At 52.0% G+C, this 20,038-nt stretch overlaps 1 long non-coding RNA gene across 1 annotated transcript; it reads left to right on the top strand.

The window, feature by feature from the left end:
• Nucleotides 1–1,943: 1,943 nt before the first annotated feature.
• LOC139078787 (uncharacterized) lies at nucleotides 1,944–11,707 on the top strand. Its single transcript, XR_011531902.1, has 4 exons — nucleotides 1,944–2,460; nucleotides 8,330–8,433; nucleotides 9,871–9,914; nucleotides 11,292–11,707. It is a non-coding gene; the product is annotated as an uncharacterized lncRNA (long non-coding RNA).
• The last annotated feature ends 8,331 nt before the right edge of the window (nucleotides 11,708–20,038 follow it).

A 20,038-nucleotide genomic window follows, 5' to 3' on the forward strand; every position in this document is an offset into this window, starting at 1 on the left:
TCTTACTGTAGATCTTAGCAACCTCAGCATCAGCTTTTTTTCTTTCCTTATTAAGTTGAGAACTTTCATCTTTTCACTTAAATGAAGCACTTTACAGCTTCTCTTTGGCAATCTCAAATGGCCAGTATCACTGCTCTTGCGCTTTGGGGTCATTATTAAGTAAAATAAGGGTGACTTGAACACTAGCATTGCAATACCGTGACACTAGACATGGTGACCGAGACGACTACTAAGTGACTAACAGGCAGGTGGTGTATACAGCGTGGATCCACTGGACAAAGGGATGATTCACGGCCCAGGTGAGACAGCGCGGGCAATGTGAGATCTCAGCACTCTGCTCAGAACCACGCGCAATTTAAAACTTATGAATTGTTTATGTCTGGAATTTTCCATTTAACATTTTTGGATTATGGTTGATGGTGGGTAACTAAAATCGCGGAAAGCAATCTGTGGAACGGGGGGCCCAGTGTATTCTGGAGGAGGGTCCACCTGTCTTACTGGTCTTTCTCCGATCAGCTGGAGCTACCCCACTCTGTGCCCCTCCCGCCCAGCCTCAGGAAGGAGATGTAGACACAGAACTCTCTTCCCACCCTAGCTTGGCCCTTGGCTGTGCGCTTCCCTACTACCCCCATTATGCCACATGCCGGTCACACACCGAGCCAGAGAGATGGGGCCAGCAGTGGGGCCTGCATGAAATGACTGTTGAGCCTTCCGTGGGACAGCTCTGTGGTACAGAGCAGCGCCTACTGGTCCCATTTCCCAGGGGTCTGGCTCCTGCACCCACAGGTGCCGCCCACCCCCCAACCCTTAGGGCAGAGTCGCAGAGGGCCCTCAGAAGGCCCTGGCTCTCTGCTCGCCCAGCCGGGGAAGGGGGAGACTCGCAGCCGCTTCTAGTGCGATGTGTGTGTGCCAGCAAGAGGGCCGTTTCTCAGCTGCAGCCCCTGAGCATGCAGCCCCAGTGGGTTGTCATCACCCTGCCCACTACAGAAAGTTCCTGGCAAGGGGACGGACCTCAGAGACACTGTGCAGGAAGCAGGCCAAGGGTGACAAGGGCACCTGGGCCAGGCCGTCTGCTGCTCTGGCCGGGGGGAGGAGAGGAAAGATTTTCAGAGGAAAGAGCATGTTGGTAAGAGGTTGATTAATAACCATAGAATATTCCAGGCTAGGGGTGTCCTTAAGGTTATTTAGCGCAATCTTCATATTTTGTAGATGAGGAAACTGAGACCAACAGAGGGAAAAATTCATTGAATTTTAGGGGAGGGAGCTGTATTGGAGAGACGAGTTCTTAGGTCACCAAACCCAATGTTCTGACCCCACAATTCAGCCTCTTGCATGCACGTTTTTCTCCAAGGATAGCTTTAGCTGTTTCATCCAGAGGGCTGTGTGTTTGGTCTATCCATCGAGACAGGACGCTAGAGAAGAATCAATACCCACCCTCCCAAATCTCCCATCCATTCCATTTCAGAAGCCCAGTCTTTCTGGAGAAGTCCTGGTATCCTCCCAAGTCTCGCGTTGTCCCCAGGCCAGAAGATTCTTAGGAGATGTGTTCGAGTTCAAGGCCATCCTAAAGACTTTGTACCCTTTAGGTGGGTCTCCAAACTTCCCTCAGACCTACCCCAAGACTTGCTTGCAATTTCAAGGAGAACATAAGGACCGCTCAGGGTCAGACTCTCGCCTCTCCAACCCATGAGTTCAGGTCCCCAAGGAGTCCCTGCTCTTTCTCAACTCGGCAGATAACCTGGCAGGCTCTGCCTGCCACAGCACTCTCTTCTCTCTTTCCCCAGCTTTTTGCGTGCCTGGCTGTTATTCATTTTTAGTGTTATCTGAGATGTCATTTCCTTTGAAACCCTTTATAGTCCCCCAGGAGTAGTTGGGTGCATTCGCTGCAAGCCCCCATAACTGTGCATATCTCTGGCGGGGCTTCTAGCACCCTGATTGTAACTGCCTGTGAATTTGTTCATGTTCACTACCAGACTGCCCTCCTTTAGGATCACTATCTTTTCTCCATGTCTTAGGAACATATATTCATCCCCCAGGAGGGCTATGGAGGACAAGGACATGAGGCCTTCCTGAGTGGACCCCAGAATTGGTGAGGGCGTTTGGGTCCATGGACTCCTGGCCCTGCTGCCTCCTGAGGACATTTTGGGTGCCTGGATTCCAACGGCCTGAACACAGAGGATGATCAGTCCTGGAATGGGGGCATGCAGCTCTTGGAGTAAACATCGCTATTCCCAAATGTACTGATGTTATCAGCTGAAACAGATCAGTACTATAATTATGCAGCAGATGCCTTGCGTTAAATAAGATTCACGTGAGACCTGCGGACGTGTTCATCTCCAGCTCGTAAATCCATTGCGGTGCAGCATCTTTCTCTGCCACTAGGTGGCAGATGTTCGTGGTTCACTAAGACTGCTGAGGAGGTGGCGGTTCACCAGGGAGGGAGGATTCTGGCTCAGACTGGTAAGTCAGGCCCATGCTGCCGGAGTCAGGAGTCTAGAAGCTTCCTCGGCTGGGGAAGCCTCTGCGGCTACCCCAGAGCTGCCCCTTCTCTGCCCAGGATCTTTGTCTCCAGCAGATGTGACGTTTATGCTCCTTTTCTGGTTCTCCTGAGTTGACCTTCGCTCGGGTCGGCCTTTTAGTCTAACGCTCATCCCCAAGTCCCCCAGGACTCAGGAGGAAGCAGCAGTCTCTTCCTCTAAAGTAGACAGAGTGTCCCCCTGTCACTTTTAGGTCACCTGTCCCAAATCCTGCAAAAATCTCCCATCTAACGCTCTTTCTTCCTTTACCTGTCCCTTGCCCCTCCCCCGGCTGCCTGACCCTGCCCTTTCTTGGCATGAGCCTGGCTCTCCCGGGGCCCAAAGTCAGGCTGCCCTTTTCCAACAGATACTGTCGATAGCATCGGACAGCATCTCCCAAAGTGCGTTCCAAGGGTCCCGGGAAATGCTCCGTGTTCAGGGGGTTTGCGAAACTCCCCTGGCTGCGTCTCCATCGTGGGGATACACAATGCATGCTAGCACAGTAAGGGTTCTGGAGAGTCCTAGAAAAGCCTACCGTTCGGCTTGGGGGACCCAGCCTTCCCTAGACTTTTATGACCCTGGAAGCCCTTTTTCCACAAAATGCTTGTGAACATCCCACAAATGGCGAAGACAGGTGCAGCCATCTGACACGGGCTTGGAGAGCGCATTGCCCAGCTAAGCACAGAGATTTGGGCTATAGCGCATGCACTGGCTCTTTCTTTCCAGACATCCTAGGCCCAGTTCCCTGCTCTCCTTCACCAAGCGCCCAGCCTTGCTTTTGCCCTTGGCTACCTCTCTATATATCAGGCCCTGATAACTAATATCAAACACCTGGGGCTTTCTGGCGGGCCCAGAGTTCGAGCCTGAGCATGAAGTTCCAAATGAAAAGTTGAGAGTTGATTTAAGCAGTGCCAAATAATTATGAGACACGATTAAAATGTTTGTGGATTGAATGAATGAGTGAACAAATGAAATTGCTGAATGAATAAGGGAAAAAGCTAATGACATCATTTGAGTTTATTTCCACGTGTAGGTGGAGGCCATGATGCTCTTCGTTCAGATGGTGTATGTGTATGTGCAAAAGCCTCTCCTGGTCCAAGAGAGGGCTTGCCCTGGAAATCTCTCTGCATGGACGCACTGCTGTGGCATGTTTTAGCAGGTGCCCTGTTCTCTCCAACGCCCTCCCTCCCTCTGTGCTTTCCATTTTCCTGCTCACGTCTGGGAGAAAGCCTTGGTGGGACCTGTGGTCATTGAATGTGCCTTTGCGTGTCCTAAGTACTTCTCTGGCAATAGGCACGCTGTGCTCATAACAGCAGGTGCTGGAGGGTCCCAGAGAGCAAGTCCCAAATCCTGCAACCAGTGGCTTTCCTGTTAAGGCTGGCCATCCCCACTTCTACAGGCGATGGAACTGAGGTCCAGCCACGGTCGCTGAGTTGCCTGAGGATGTGCACTGGCAGAATCGGGATGCAAACCTCTGGCTCCTCCACTTGCAGAGTTAGGCCTGGTTCCAACCCCAGGTGCCAGCAGAATTACGGGGAGGTTTTTAACACTGTTGATGCCCAGACCCACTTCGAGGGAGTAGCAGGGAAAGGGCATCACTGTGGCGCCCTGGCAACCTTGTGCACATCCACATGGGCCACGCAGGCAGAGGTTTGAGGCCCAGCTCGTCTGAGTCTAGGCAGGACAAAATGTGCTGGTCCAGAAACAAGGGGATTGGAGCCTGGGAGGGGCTGCTATGAGGCCGTCCCACGTCCCCTGTTGCAGTTCACCCGGCCCCTTTTGTCTCCGTGTTGTCCCCTCTGGTGTGTGGGACAGGGCTCTCGGGGAGATGGCTTGCTGTCACTCTCTGAAATGAACTGACTACCAGTGGCTCATCCTATCAGTCAGGTCTTGACCTTGTCGCACGTGTGCGCTTGACAAGAATCTGACTCTGTGGTAGAGAGGAGGCCCGGAAAGTTTTGGTTTTGATTGTAGTTTTTACTTTTTACTTTGAAACAATTATAGATTCACAGAAAGTTGCAAAATAATGCACAGAAGATCCTGTGTACCCTTCATCCAGTCTCCCCCAGTGATGGCGTCCTGCATACCTACAGTACATATCGAGACCGAGATGTTGACATGGGTACCATCCACCGAACTTCCGATTTCACCGGTTTTCCATGCACTTGTGTGCCAGTTTATCCCTCGTGTAGAGCTGTGTGACTGCCACAATCAAGATACAGAGCTGTCGTATGGCTACAAGGCTCCTTCGTGCTGCCCCTTCACATCCTCACCCACCACCCCCATTCCTGCCCCCTGGCAACCGCCAACCTGCTCTCTGTCTCTATAATTTGGATATTTCAAGAATGGTCTATGAATGGAGTCAGACAGTCTATAACCTTCTGAGACTGGCTTCTTTTACTCAGTATAATTCCCTTGCGTTCCCTCCAAGTGGCTGCACATAGCGACAATTCATTGTGTTTGTCACTGAGGAGTGTCCCACAGTCTGCAGTTACCATGGTTCGCGTAACCTCTCACCCCTTAAAGGACGTCTGAGCTGTTTCCGGTCGTTGGCTATTATGAAGAAAGCTGCTAGGAGCATGCATGTACAGGTTTTTGTGTGAACGTAAGTCTTCATTTCTCTGGGATAAATGCCCAAAACAGCAATTGCTGGGTCGGATGGTGGCTGCATGTTCAGTTCTATCAGAAATAACAGCCAGACTCTTCCAGAGGGGCTGTCTGGCATTGCTTTTTACTCTCACCTGACTCTACTGTGCAGCTGGGACTGAGAACTGCTGCTCTGCAAGCCAAACTGAGGCATTCCTGGAAGCCGTGGGAACCTCAGCTAATGGAGTTGAGGTCTTCTACTCCATTTTTTCAAGGATGATTCCTGGGAAATCTTTCCCAATTGTTCCCCAGGGACCAAAGTGGGCTGTTTCCTCCACCTTCCTAATTACTTACGGGCAGTCCTCTCAGACAGGAGCTCAAGAAAATGTGAGTGTCCACACTGGCATCTGCACAGGTCTCAGTCAGTGGAAGGAAACTGGCTTCAGTTCGGCTGGTTGGGGAGTCCGGCTGAGCTCTGCAGCCAGGGGCAGTTGCCCCTCTACCCTGTCCCTCTCTCGGGGGCTAAGAGTTTGCCTAGAGAATGGAGGTCACTCTTGTCACAGCTGAGCCTCCTGGCACCCTGAGCCCCACCTGGAGCTCCTGCAGAGAATCAAAGTCAAGACAGTTTATCTCCCAAGGAGTGTGACTTTGGGTCCCCTGGGGTGTTCTGGAAGAAATCTACATGTCTGTCCTAGCCCTGGGGAGCAGACAGGGCAGTGTTTGCACTAGAATGAGGCAGAGCTTCCTTGCACTCATTTCCTGGAAGGCAAGTGTGGAAACAAGGAGCGACTGAGTCACAGACTCCGAGCTGCTTCTAGATTCCTCTCCAGATAGAGCTCTTGGCCCTGCAACGCACCTGCCCTTCAGCCAGTCATTTGGCACCTGTCACGTGTGTGGCCTTTGTCCAGGGGTCAGGTGCCCTGTCCCAAGGACAGCACACACGCAGCTCGAAGGCTGCATCCACCCAGCAGAGAAACATCTGGGGACCACGTCCCAGCGTCTTGTTCTCCTCACCTCACAAAGCCCCAAACTTCCCCTCACAAACTCTCCCCACAAACCCCATCACTACCCCGTTCCCATGCCAACTCCCTTGACTCTTTCAGAGAGTTCTCCAGTCCCAGCCTCCCCACTCCCCACTCCCCAAGCCTGGGGCTAGCCAAAGGCCAAACAACAAAAAAAGGGAAACCAAAGCAAACAAAAGAATTCCCCTGACCCCCCAATAAACACACACACAAAGAGCAGGCTTGTGGGAAGAGGAAGCTCCCACCAGCGTCGACCCCGCGGGGGGGCCAGGGCTCCCCTCATTGTTCTCCCTCCCCAGGCTGTGATGACAATCCCAGCCCCGCACAGGTTGCAGCCCCCCTGCCCGGCAGCCAGCACCCCTCCTCTTTTCCCACCTTGGGCCCCCTGAGAAAGACGCCTTGAAGCAGATGTCATGGGCCCAAGAGTGGTTCCCACAGGAGGAGGAAGTAAGATCTCACAAAAGGCTGGGCTTTTCCCTGAGGAAGTAGCGGTGGCTTTTCAGTGACAGACTCCTGCAAGGATGAGGGACAGGGCAGGCCGGGGACCCAGGGGACCAGGCCCAGGAGAGGAGCCGGCTCTTGGAGGAAAGGAGGGCATTGTGAGCCCTTGTTTACGGCCCTGGCGGAGGCCGTGACCTTGCTGCTTGTCAACAGCCCTCCCTCCCCTCCTCTCCCCAAAACCTTCACGCATTGTTGTGGAGTCAGCCCATTCATAATTTTATTTGGGGGCGGCTGTTTTTCGGCCTCGAGCCCCTCCCCCAACTGGCTCACTTTCAGCATTGTAACCCGGATAAAAAGGCAAGATATCCTTCCGCTTTCCCGGAGCCAGCTTCCTATCCTGGCCTTGTTGGCTTCCAACTCTGTTAACCCTTAGAAGAGCAGGAGGGCGGGGCTCTCCTCCAACAACAGGCCACACAGCGGCCGAGACCCTTGCCCCATCTCCCCCGTATTTGTTGGGCACAGAAACACAGGGTCCCAGGAAGGGCTTGGGAGAGAAGCAGTTTGGGATCACAGACTTAGACTCTGAAATGTCATTGTGCTGGGACATGGGGATGGGTTATAGGGCAAGAGGATGGAGTGTTAGGGGCTAGAGCTGTCCTGAAAAAGGACTGACATCTCACCAGCCACAGGTCTGGCCCAAGGAGAGCGCACACAGTTTCAAAGGAACCCTGAGGAACCAGGGAGAGTGCAGGAGGGGGCTGCAAGCTGACGAAAGGCCTGGAAGTCGAAAGCAGGGCAGTTAAGTGGATTTAGAGGGCCAGCCTGGAGAAGGCCAGGGGGCCTGATGGGGGTTCCCTGGTCTGTCGGGGGCCGTCACGGAGAAGAGGGGAAGGTTTACTCGGAGGAGCCTAAAGGGCAGGACTTGGAGCAGGGTGGAAGCTACTGGAGGCCTATTTCACATCACTAAAGGTTGCTCCCTGATGTTGAAGGCAGGCTGTGCAGCCCTGGGAAAGCAGTGAACTCCATCACTAGAAGAAGAGCCTGGGCACGGGGGAAGCAGAAAGTGCCCAGGTGCCACTGAGGCCAGGCATCACAAGAACGGGGAGCTGAGGCTCACCTTGCGACCGACTCGGGGCACACAGGGAGCCTAGGGCAGAGCCGGGACCAGAACCCAGGGCTCTGGGCTGCAGGAGCAATGCTCTCCCACACGCATGTTCCAGCGGGGGCTGGCTGCCCCTGCTGGGGTGCAAGCCTGCAGACAAAAGGCAGTCCCGAGGGAGCTTAAGGCTCCCTCCATACCAAGATCTACAGCTTCGAGGACTCTTCGGCTTCCCCTTCCCGCTATGCATGCTTTTCCTTCCCGACAGCCTGCATATCTGATCCATTTCTTCCCTGACCTGGTCCCTCACACCTCACACCTTCCTCTCCTCACATCCCTGGTTCCAGCTCAAGAAGTTCACCGTCTGCGTGTGGCTCCCAGCCAGCTCGTTCCTCTCTCTGGAATCACCTCCCTTTCCTAGTTTGCCACATCCCACCTGCCACCCCCATCCCCTAAGCCTCGTGTGGCCCCCTATCTACCTTTTTTACAGCTTACTTGCCCCCAACGAACGTACCCTGCTGGGTCCTGAAGGCTCTGAGGGGTTCTTGCCTCTGCCCTCTGCTGCAGTCACAGCCCCTCTTTGCCATGTGTTGTTTGTCGCCACAGAGGTATCATATTCCAGGTGTTTCTGAGCAGTTTCTGACATGTTGTTCTCTATTCCACAGTTGGAGTGGAAGTTTTCGAGAGACAGAGCCTCACCCTGCTCACGCCTTCGGGGGCTACGGCAGGACACAGGGAAGATGGTGGCCTGCCCTCACAGAGCCCACAGGTCAGTGCATCCTTCATGTTCCCACAGCAGCCAGCTCAGCGCTGAGCACACCCCCGACAGCCGTTTCCTCGCATGGTGGGCTGTACGTCCTGAGCTGTCCACACACTGGGGGGCAAATTAATCTGCTCAGGCTGCCATAACAGAGCACTACAAACAGGGACCTTAAACAACAGAGATTTATTTTCTTGAGTTCTGGAGACTGGAAGCCCAAGATCAAGGTGTCAGCAGGGTTGGTTTCCCTGGAGGCCTCTCTCCTTGGCTTGTAGATGGCCATCTCCTCCCTGTGTCCTCATGTGGTCTTCCCTCTGTGTGTGTCTGTGTCCTAATCTCCTCTCCTTATAGGGACACCAGTCCTATTGGATCAGGGCCAGCCCACATGACCTCACTTTACTTCACCTCTTTGAGGCCCCGTCTCCAAATGCAGTCACATTCTGAGGTCCTGGGGGTTAGGCCTTCAATATACGAATTTTAGGGGAACATAATTCAGCCTGTAATAGGGGTATTTGGGGTACTCTTTCTCTAAAATCATCTCCGGGAACTCATTGATTCTGCAAGTGGTCAAGTGGTCGGAGAAATACAGCAATAAATGGAAAGGAAGGACAGCAGGACCTGAAACTGAAGAATGGGGTGAGGGCTGACGTCTGGAGAGCCCTGGAAGCTCCATTGAGGACGCATGTCCCTCCACCTCAGCCATCTCCTCAGTGTATAACTCGTTGGCAATTTGGGTGGCCTGAAGCCCACCCATGGCCATCCAGGGACTTTGGTTAGGGTCTCAGTCAGGTCTGGGTACAAGGGTAATAATTTCTGTGACAGTGACAGAAATGGGCTGAATGGAGGTCCAGTTTTGAGAGATGTGCAGTACACTGGAAAAAGTGACTTATCTGGGGGTAGGGAGGGATGTATGGGGTTGGGATATTTAGGGATTAATGATGCCCAGAAAGGCTGCTAATCCTGACCCAGAGAGGCCACACAAAGGGTAGGGTAAGCAAAAAGCCTTCTTCTGGATGCCAAGACTCCTGATGGGGAGCTGGCCTCTACCCCCGAACTCCCTTACTGTGTGTGTGCATATGTGTATATACATAATGCGTGTTTATGTCTGCGTACTTATGCATGTGTTTGCATGTATGTGTATATGTGCATGTGCATGCATGTGTACATGTTTGTGCCTGTGTGTGCATGTGTGTGCACATGTGTTATGTGCCTTCATGCACTGCAAGTGGCCCAGTGCCCTGGACAAGATGAGAAAAGGACTTGGGCCCAGCTAGAGCGAGGAGGCTGCAATCTGGGACACACTGTTCTTTTCCAGTGAGTGGCCACAGCCAACCAAGCACCCACTTTTACCCTGGAACAGGTCGGGGCACCTGCTGCTCCCCACAGTCCACTTCTTTTTCAAAGGTTTCCTTTCGGCTCATTGTTGATCTGTTTGCTTTTCTCCAGGAAGCCCCTGATTTATAGTGACAGGACCATCAGGATTCGAGGGCGTGAGTATCTTCTGTCCAGGATGGACGCGAGGGGTCCTGGGAAGCCCTACACACAGCTTGCTGCTCTGGAGCTCAAGGACACACTCTTGCGAATTCCTTCGTGTGATTCTTACAATGGCACTCATAAAAGGAGTGCAAAATTGTCCCCATTTTGCAGCTTGGCTGGGGAAATGCTGATGCTGGGCCTTGGCAGCCAGAGGGACCAGGGCTGGGATCCTGGCTCAGCCACTTAGCAATGTATGACTTAGGGCAAAGTTGACCTCTATGAGCCGCAATTGTCTGAGATATAAAATGGGGATATTAATACCTGCTGGAAAACTTTTGTGGTGGTTGATGAGATAGAGGATGTGAGCATGAAGCACAGGTATATAGATATGGCAGCCCCTCCCATCCTCCTTCCTTCTTCAAAGATGGCACATGGCTGGTTCAGGATCTCGGAGAGCAAGACTGGGCCTTAGACTCAGGAGCACATTGTCTCCGTCCATCCTCTGCCTGTCTCTAGAAATCTCATTGCTCGCCTGTCCCACCTCGAGGCTGCCTCTTATCAGACCCTCCGAAGTCTGGACTAAGATGAAATTAGAGTGACCAGCATGTTTTCTCTCCTACTTTCTACTTCCAGTGGCCCCCAAACTGGCAGAATCCCAGATGGGAAGTAAGAAGGTGGAGACAGGGTAACCTGGGCCCTTCTCAGAACCCAAGGTGGGCTGAGGGTCCTCCAACCTCACAGAGCTTCACTTCTCCAGGGATCTGCCAAACAGCAGCTCAGAGGCCAGGAATGGCCCTGCTTCTCCCCCTCTCTCTGCCCATGTATGTCACCCCTCATGAATTCACTCAGGCATTTACTCATCGCTTACTGATCCCCTACCTGGATAAGCAACAAGGCCCTAGCACATGGCAGAGAACAAGCCCCACACCCTCCCTTTTCTCCCAGAGTTGACAGTCCATGCCCCGACCCCCTATCCCCCATGTAGGAGGAACTGAGTAAGTGAGATGAAAAAGGCGAAGAACAGCAAGAAGGGCTGAGTTCCCACAAGCTGCCCTGGGTGAACCCAGTAGCCCTGCATAGCATTCCTAAAGCGCTTCTCCAATCCTGGACTCAGAATCAGAAAGCAACTGAGACAAGATCTAGACCCAACTCCCACCCAAGGCAGGGCCCCTCTCCCGCCAGGAGAAGATAGGAGAGAACTTGTCCATGGCATGCCCCAGGAGTCATTGAAACCCAGAAGAGAAAGCCATGACTTTCCCTTGGCAAATCCATTTCCCATGTTTGGAGCAGGGGTATGACAAAGATTCTCCCCTCAACCAACTTTAGACTGGCTTCTCTGAGCCCTCTTTTGACCAGGCCTCATCTTTGGACTTCTGTGTCTATCCTTTCAGAGTCCAGTTTTAGCAAGAGTCCTGCTAAGTCGCTTCAGAGAGAATCCTCCACCCTCGGTATCCAGTTACTACCAATATCTGATTGGGTTCCTCATCCTCCACCCTCGCCCAGGTGATGCCTGATCGCCCTGGCCTGCTGTCTGCAAGAATACTCTTGGGTCATTTTAGCCAGAATCTGCATACCTTTAGTGTCTCCTCTTAGTAATTTCCATCCACTGACCACCCCCCTCCCTGCTCCTGGCTATAAATTCTCACTCATCCTTGTCGTATTCAGAGTTGAGCCCCATCTCTCTCCCCTATCGCGACAGTCTTGACACCTATCAGCATAGTCCCGAATAAAGTCCTCCCTACTGTTTTAACAAATGTCAGAATAAGTGTTCCTTTAGCTGGTAATATTAAAAGAAAGCAAACACAAATATCTTCTCTGTCAGTGTGGCTTTGTTGAATGCAGGTGTTTGCATATAAGTTTTATGAGCCTTGTAGCTGGCCAACTTTTGGGGAATAATCACGAGGATTGTGAACAACACACAGAGTCGTGGACAGGTGGAATATCCAGGCTGCTGGATTCTCTTTCAGAGAGAAGAATCTAAAACGCATGGACAGAAGTCTCCGCAGCTACAGCCATCTCTCGGGTGGCAGACTGCAGCCACCACTCTGTGAGTGGCTACCAAAGTTGGAGACTTTTTTGTTCAGGATCTGACTGACTGAAGCCTGAGCTCACAGCCACCCTCACTCTCTGACCAATCTCCTGTTTTCCTGGGGTGCTGGCCAAGGGGCTTTGTGGAATCCTTGATATCTGGAGCTCTGGTGGGCTCCTGAATGGGGATGAACAACCCCATGTGTTGGACTGGTCTTGCCGTCTCCAAACAGAGACTCCACTCCATGGGCCACATGCAAGAGGAAGCTTTGAGTCTTCAGGGTGCGCTCTTTGTATTCACAGCACTTGGGAACTAAAGAGAGACCCCGGGTGTCTAGCTCACTCCCTCATTTGACAGTTGGGGACCAAACCGTTGGGTTAAATCACTCACCCAATGCCAACCAGTGAATGTGTGAGCCAAGCCAGGATTAGAATCTAGAACTGGAGCTAAGGGGAGCTCCCTTTCCAATGAGTGGGATCCCACATGATTGTCCTCGAAGGGACTCAGAAATGGATTTCATAGCTATTCTTCACCTTCGCAGTTGGGAGAAAACCACCCTCTAAAGTTTTCTTTGTGGGAGGAGGAAAAAATAAGAACCTGTAATTCAGCAGGGAATACAATTTTAAAAATAAGCCTCCCGGCCATTGCGTTTAGTGCCCGCCCCATGGGGATCCTCGGCCCATAACTCAGGAGCACAATGGCTTTTCTTGTTATGAATGAGTGTGAAGTGCCAGCAGAGGAAATAGGAAGCCCCCAATGTAGTCTGAATGGACCTGTGAACAGGGATAATAAAAGTTGTCCTGGATTTCCGGTACCACCAGGTGTTTCCGCCGGGACTGCTATTCATTCAGGCTTGGGGATGGCCATGGGTGCCAGATCCTCCCTGGCCCCGACCCCAGCCCCTTGCTCGACTCCCTTGACCCCACCGCATCCACTAGAGGCCACTTGGGCCTGGACTCCTGGGACTGTGTGATGGGCATGTTCTCACCCCTGGGGCCCCAACTCTGTGGAATTAGTTCTAGAGTAAAGGAGCGGGAAGGGGGTGGGAGAGGGGAGGGGGTCACCAGAGTACAGCCCCCTCACCCAGTTAGATAAGGGAAGCTCATGAAAGGGAACCCAGGTACTCAGAGGGACAGGTGGTCATGAGCTATGGGTGACAGAGACCCAGTGAGGGACTCGGGCCAGGAGCCAGGAGATCCCCAGCAGCAGGGAGGATTGGGGTTAGAAGATGAGAAGGAGCCCCATCTGTGAGGGAGGGCTGAGATGTGTGCACACAAGACGCGTGTTGAAGCCTGGAGGATGTCCCCGGAGTCTGCCGTTAACTTGCCTGTGACCTCGAGCATGACACTCCTTCACCGAGCCTGTCCCTTAGCTCCCAAACAAGAAAGTTGGAACACACTGCCCATCTACTGTTCCCTTCTGTGACCTGAAATGAGATTGTGAGACCGGGATGCTTCTAACCAAGAGGGAAAACGAGGCTCTGCTCTCAGATGCCCACGCGAACCAGGCAGGAGCAACAACGAGTGAGCTTGGCCTTGTATAAGAAACAGGACCGTGCGGGACAGGAGCCCAGCTGCCCTGTCCGTGCATTCCACCACTCTGCCAGCCTCAGAACACACACCTGCCCACTGCCGGCTGAGGAACTCCACCAGGGCAGCCTTCCTGGCACCAGGTGCTGAGGCAGTCCCTGGGACAGCGAGGCTGCACTCTGACCCTTTTAATGGAGCAGATTCATAGATTCATAGATCTGCCATGACAGCAAGGGCGGGGCTTTGTTGTTCTCAAATGGGGGGGGATTTATTCTCTGGAGGTAGAAAATAAATCATAAATGGCTTGGCTCCTTACCCAGTAGATGGTTTACAACACACACCAGCTGGATGGGCAAGAGATCTTGGACCGGCTGTGGCCCTCACCCTGCTCAGGGAATCAGTCGGTCCTCCCCCATCACAAGTAGGAAGGCCCACCTCCTCCAGAAAGCCTGTCATTCTAACCTACCACTTCTAGCCTTTCTTAGTTCCATCTGCAGGACAGGTCTGGGAGCCAAGCAATGAATACGCACTAAGAACCTCCTGGGAGGAGGGCAGTCCTCTGCTTGCCATTGTTTGGAGAGCAAGTCCTGACTTTGGACAGTCCAGGTGTCTGACTGATATCTTTATTAGTTTCCTAAGGCCTTTGGTAATTAGCAGTTAGAGTTACGCATCCCAACATTCAAGATAATGCATATCTTCAGTTCCCCCAGGCGACAACGATAATGATGCTAATGGTAATGGTGATGTTGATGGTACATAGATAAACAGCTTCAGAGTGAATACAGAGTTATAGAGTGTCCATAGCCTATCTTTTGTTTTGGGTTAGAACCTACATGATGTAAGAAGCGTGTATATTATTGTACAGGTACGAGCACTAAGGCTCGTAGAAGCATGTGGGTCTATGTGCATCAGAGGTCTCATAGCTAGTGAGTGGCAGGGACAATCTTTTGTACCCTCAACCAGGAGAGTCAGGTCTGCAAAGCACTATCCACCACAGCAACATCACCCAGAAAATGCTAAGCGGAGTGAGTATTGTCCACACTGGGGAAAACTGTTGGTTTCTGAAACAGCCCAGGACCGGATAACTTTAGTTTTACTTACAACAAACATGGGGACCCTGGTCCTCCTCCAGCTTCTTGGGAAGCTAAGTGGGCCCAGGGCGTCTGCTAGACGTTGAAGGATAACACTTTCCTTTCCCCATCCTTCCATCTGCACATGCCTGCTAGGACCACCAGGCACAAAGCAGATGAGAGACATGGTAGGAAAAAGAGTGCCAAGCTAGGGGCCAAAAATCTGCATCACATTACAAAGCGGCCACTTACTAGCCGTGTGGTCCTGGGCGACCATCTTCCCCTCTGGCCTTCAGTTTCCTCATCTGTAAAATGAGAGAATTAGATTAGATACTCTCTTGTATTTCTTCCAGTTTTATTGAGTGTTCCACAGTGGCTCCAGTGCCCTTTGGGGACCTCTTGCACCTTCCAGAAGTCCACCCAGTGGAGGCTGCTAAGATGCCATTCCCTCACCTAAAAGAAGAGAAAACAGCAGGAAGCAGATGCTGCTCTAGGTGGAGGTTTGTCTGTCTGCTCTAGCCATCCAAATCCCAGCCCCCTTCAGGCCCAGACTCTGGAGGGAAACAGCAAATGCAGCAGCCATGGCCTGCCCAAACCCCCAACCCCGACCCCCGCCAAATCCCCACTGGCCCCAGCTCTCTCTCTTGACCCCAGGACGCTACCTCCCCCACCGTTTCTACTGCCAAACCATATCACTTGCAGTTTTGCAACTTCCAAGCTGAGCTCAGACTCTCACTTTCCAGAAAGCTCCACAGGCACAAATCAGGGCAGCCCAGCCCTCCACTCCTCTCCGCTCCCTTAGCCTAGAACTTAACACACTTCGAGAATGGCTATGTTGGCGTGGATTTCTTTCTGATCCTCATGCTTTTTGGAAGGGAGCAGGTTGGGAGGCAGGGCAAACTGGTGGGTTGGGGTCACCATGGGTTCATGGAGCTATTGTAGTTTTGCTCCTGGGTTTCTGACTTGGTTTGCAATTGCTGCCAGGCCTGCGAGGTGGCTGAACCAGCAACAACACAGCGATCCCCAGGGCTGAAAAGTCAGACATGCAATCCCCTTGGAAGGAGGACAAGAACATGATCTCCAGCAAGACCACTGCTTTCACACCTTTGGGGCAGGGGGAAGGAGTAGACAGAAGAGATGCGGTGTCTTAGGCAGTTTGGGCTGCTATAACAAAGTACCATAGACCTGGTGGCTTAAACAACCAAGTTTATTTCTCCCAGTCCTGGGGGCTGGGAAGTCCAAGATCCTGTGCCGGCAGATCCTGTGTCTGGTGAGGGCCCACCTCCTGGTTTGTAGACGGCCGTCTTCCTGTTGTGTCCTCACGTGGAGGGGAGCAGAGAGAGAGGAAGCAAGCTCTCTTTTTGTCTCTTCTTATAAGAGCACTAATCCCATTGATGGAACCTCCACCCTCAAGACCTAATCATCTCCCAAAGGCCGCACCTCCTAATACCATCCCATTGAGGGGTTAGGATTTCAACATATGAATTTGGGGCACAAAGAGGCAAATAAGTCATTACAATGGTACAGCTGAGAAAGAGTTCTGGCCTGGCTCCCACCAGGGCAGAGGACAGAGTCAGTAGCGACAGACTCACACCATTCTCTCTCCCTTTCTCTCTACTCTGTTCATATTCTCCTTAACAGTTATCAAGTTATCACCGCTTGAAAGGATCCTGTTTGTTATTCCTTCACAGTTTCACTTTCTGCTGCTTCTCACTAGAAAGAAAGCTCCATGAGAGCAGGCCCTCTCTTGCCGTGTCTGCCTCTGTATCCCCAGAGCCTAGAAGGGTACCAGTTGGCACTCAATAAATGATTTGGTGAACAAAGAAATAAACCCTTGTTATCATTATCCTCAAGTTATAGTTAAAGGAAATAGAGGCTCAGAGAGGTTAAGTTACTAGCCCATGACACACAGCCAGTAACAGAGGCAAGACCTCATCCCCGGTCTTGGGACCCCTAGTCAATTAACCATCTCATACATCATGTTACTTGTTTCATTGTCCCTGAAAGCAGTGACAAGCCCAAGTCAGATGCCTTCTCCTCCTGGAAGCTTTCTCAGCTTTCCTGAGCCCAAAAGAGACAAGAAGGTCACACCACACTTGGGGCTTGGTATATACCACTGACGCCCTGCGTTTTAGTTAGGTGTTCACCATCTTGTTTTCTTCTCCACTTTGGAGTCCAGGTCGATAAATATTTTCTGAGGTCAGCGCACATGTATGGAGCACTGGATAGATTTTATTCGGCTGAGCCCAGCTGTGGTTGACTCACGAACCCTTTCTGAGGGTCAGCACCTCTGTGTCTCTCCCATCCCCCAACCACCGCAGTTCCCAGAGCAGGCTCAGTACCTATGAAATTGAACCACATCCTCTGCTCCTTTTATTGGTGGGCCTCCTACCCTGTAGGTTCCTTACAGAGGGGGTCTTCTGCTGGTCCCACCCTGGGCCTGTTTCCCTTGACAACCAAATTCCCACTTTTCCACAGGCCCAAGCAGAGTGAACACCCACTCTAAAGGAGGTGCCGAGGGAAGCCTTCCTTTCTCAAGGTGTCTCTCTTTCCAGGGATTAGAGGCTGGAGATTAGTTGCTGGGGTCCAGTCAGGACCCCCACTTTTGTATGCCAAGCCTGGGAGCAGAACTTGGTGAAAGTTCCTAGCTGAGGGGACACCCCCTTCTCCACCAGCCTCTTTCCCTCCAGCCTGTTCCGTGTCCCTGATCACTAGAGCCTGGGTCCCTGGGCCGACGCAGACTTGTCTCCTCCTGCTGCTCCTCGTGGGATCTTCCTCCAGAACTCTCTGTTCTCTTGTTTTCTTATTCTCTGTTCTTACAGGAAGGCGCTGTGCCCTTCCTCACCTCCCCCCTCCTCTCCTCCACTCAGTTAAACAGTGGAACCCCAACTCACGTCATACGAAGGCCATAGCTACTGGTGCGCATCAGGTTAGTGCAGGGCTCTGCCTGGAGGGTCTCCGTGTCATTCTCCATTGATCGAGGCAGCGTGGCACTGTGGGAACAGTTATCAGGCCTGGGCTCTCATCCAGTTCTGCCATGTACAATGGCCAGTAGCTGAAGTTCTTCAAGCCCCAATTTTGCCAACTATAACATAGAAATAACCATCCATAATGCACATGATTGTTATGAGAACTAATGGGGAAATGTCTAGCTTGAGTGGGCTTTCTAAACACAGAGTCTTCTTCTGAAAATGGAAAAAATGACATCTAACTTGTGAGGTGGGCGTTAGGATTGAATGGGATGAGACCCCCATACATAGCGGGGTCTCAATAAATGGCAGCTACTATCATCGATAAAGACAGTAAATGACATCTGTTGTCATCAATCAGTACTGTGGTCTCTATGGAGGGGACGCCCAACATGGGCATGGCCCTGTTCACAGCTTGTGCTTCCTGTCCTCAGGGAGGGTGGAAGGGGAACTCACAGAGCTCCGGCACCTCCCACTTGGGAGTGTGCTATGTCACCCTATGTGCTCCAAACCAGAGGGCGGGTCTAGTAGAAAGATCCTGGATCTTAGAGTCTGACGGGCCTGATTTGAAATCTGTATTTCACCACTTGCTAGCTGTAGGAGTTTGGGCAAGTTATTTAATCCCACTGATCCCCCATTTCCTCATTTGCAAAATAGAATCATAAGGAGAGGTTTCACAAGGGAGCCATCCTGTGAATAGAGCCTAGAAGAACGAACGAGATTGGGAGAAATGGAGAGGAGGAGAGGATGGAGGAGGGCTGCAGGAGTGTGGGGGACAGGAAGAGAGTGGGGACAGCAGCCTCGCTGGTCAGGGGGCATGGAGGAGCTGGACCACGGAGGCCTAGACAGCCAGGCAGCCAGGACTTTTCTCTGTAAGCAAAGGGAACCACGGAAGGTCTGAGGGACGAGGTGGCCACCTGAGCCTCTTCGCCTGTGTTGGGAGTGATTCATGATACTGCAGGCCGTGCTACAGTTTCTGGGAAGGTGGAGATCCCGCCTGCAGCACATGCAGTGGGGGATCCATTCTTGGCAGAGTGAGCAAGGAGCCCGGGCTTGGCTCGTGTGCCTTCACGCCAACCCACAGGTGTGTGTAGCTTGGACAGGAACCTGGCGGACGGGGATTTTTTTCTCATTATTCCTACCACATTGCCAGTGCCAAGGAAAGTAGAGACAGGCAGACAAAGTCACTGAAAGTTGTGCTCCTGAGAATGTGCAAAGAATGGTTACGAGGAGTGGGCAAGTGGGGTCTCTTTAGTCAGGGTAGAAATATCCGATCTGGTCATTCTGAGAGGTGAGTACCAAAGACCAGCAGGGCAGGAGGAGGCCAAGCCAGAGGTCTGGCTGAACTGGAAGGGCTGGGAGCGTCCTGGGGTCAAGACCATGGGATGGGGCCACATCGTGTGCTAGAAAGAGCACCAGACCTGGAGTCCGAAGATCCAGAGCTCAGCTTCTATTCTGGCCACTGATTAGCTGTGGAATCAGAGTGCAAAATGAAGCCTTTATGAGCCTTCACTTGCTGTGCTGCATAACAATGGTATCGCACTCTCAGGGCTGTTACGAGCTCAGGAACACACCCAGGTACCTGCCGCAGGAGGCAGTGGACTTAAACACTGGATAGGAACAACACAGAAGAAAACACAGGCCAGGCAGGAAACTGGAATCCAAAGTCTATGATCAGCAAGAGCCAGGAGGACAGCACAGATGTGGGGTCCAGGCCTGTCCCGGCCAGGAACCTTGTGAGGAAAGAAAGAATGGGACTGTGACACCCGATTCTAGGACAGAAGCTGCTCGCTGTGTCTTCCAAGTCACAGAGTTGAGTGTGTTCAACACGAAGTCGGAAGATGAGGTCCAGCAAATAACCTGCTTGGAGAGGGGGGCATGCGGACAGAGGGCCTTCCTTTCCCCCTGGTCCCTTGCTCAGGCCATGTCTTGATTATTCTATATAATTGAAGGCAGCTGACTTCTCCACCACTGAGAAATGTGGGCCGCAGTGGGCCATGCCAAATTCACCTTGTTTGAGAATCAAGACAGCACCAACTTTTGTTTTACTCTCAAGGACTTTAGATTAATAGCACCACAGATTTCAGTCTGAACCCACAGCAGTTGAACCATGGTATCTAATATAATTCTGAAAGGTACCAGTTGTGATGAATATAGGCAAACAAAACAAACATCAGCCCGTGTCATTGGGTGCCGTGCACATTTAGGTGGAAGCTTTAGGGATTCAGGTTTGGGGAGACTTAGTGGAATGAGCACTGAGCTTGGAGTCAAAGGGCCTGAAGGAATCCTGACCGCAGGACTCACTGGGTTCATGGTTTTAGGTAAGTTAGCCCCATGGCCATGAGTTTTTCTCATGTGTCAAATGGGATAGTGGAATACTATCAACATAGGGAAGTTGTCCTCGTTGAATGGGATATGGATGTGAAAGTGCTTATATACTGTAAAAAGCTGTAGAAATTAGAAGTGTTATGCTTTTGGGGTTCTAGGATTGATTTTCTTGACCCTAAGACTCTCCTGCTCAAAGTTGTCACCCATCAGCCT

This window comes from Equus przewalskii, chromosome 2, assembly GCF_037783145.1.
Source record: "Equus przewalskii isolate Varuska chromosome 2, EquPr2, whole genome shotgun sequence".
NCBI lineage: Eukaryota > Metazoa > Chordata > Mammalia > Perissodactyla > Equidae > Equus > Equus przewalskii.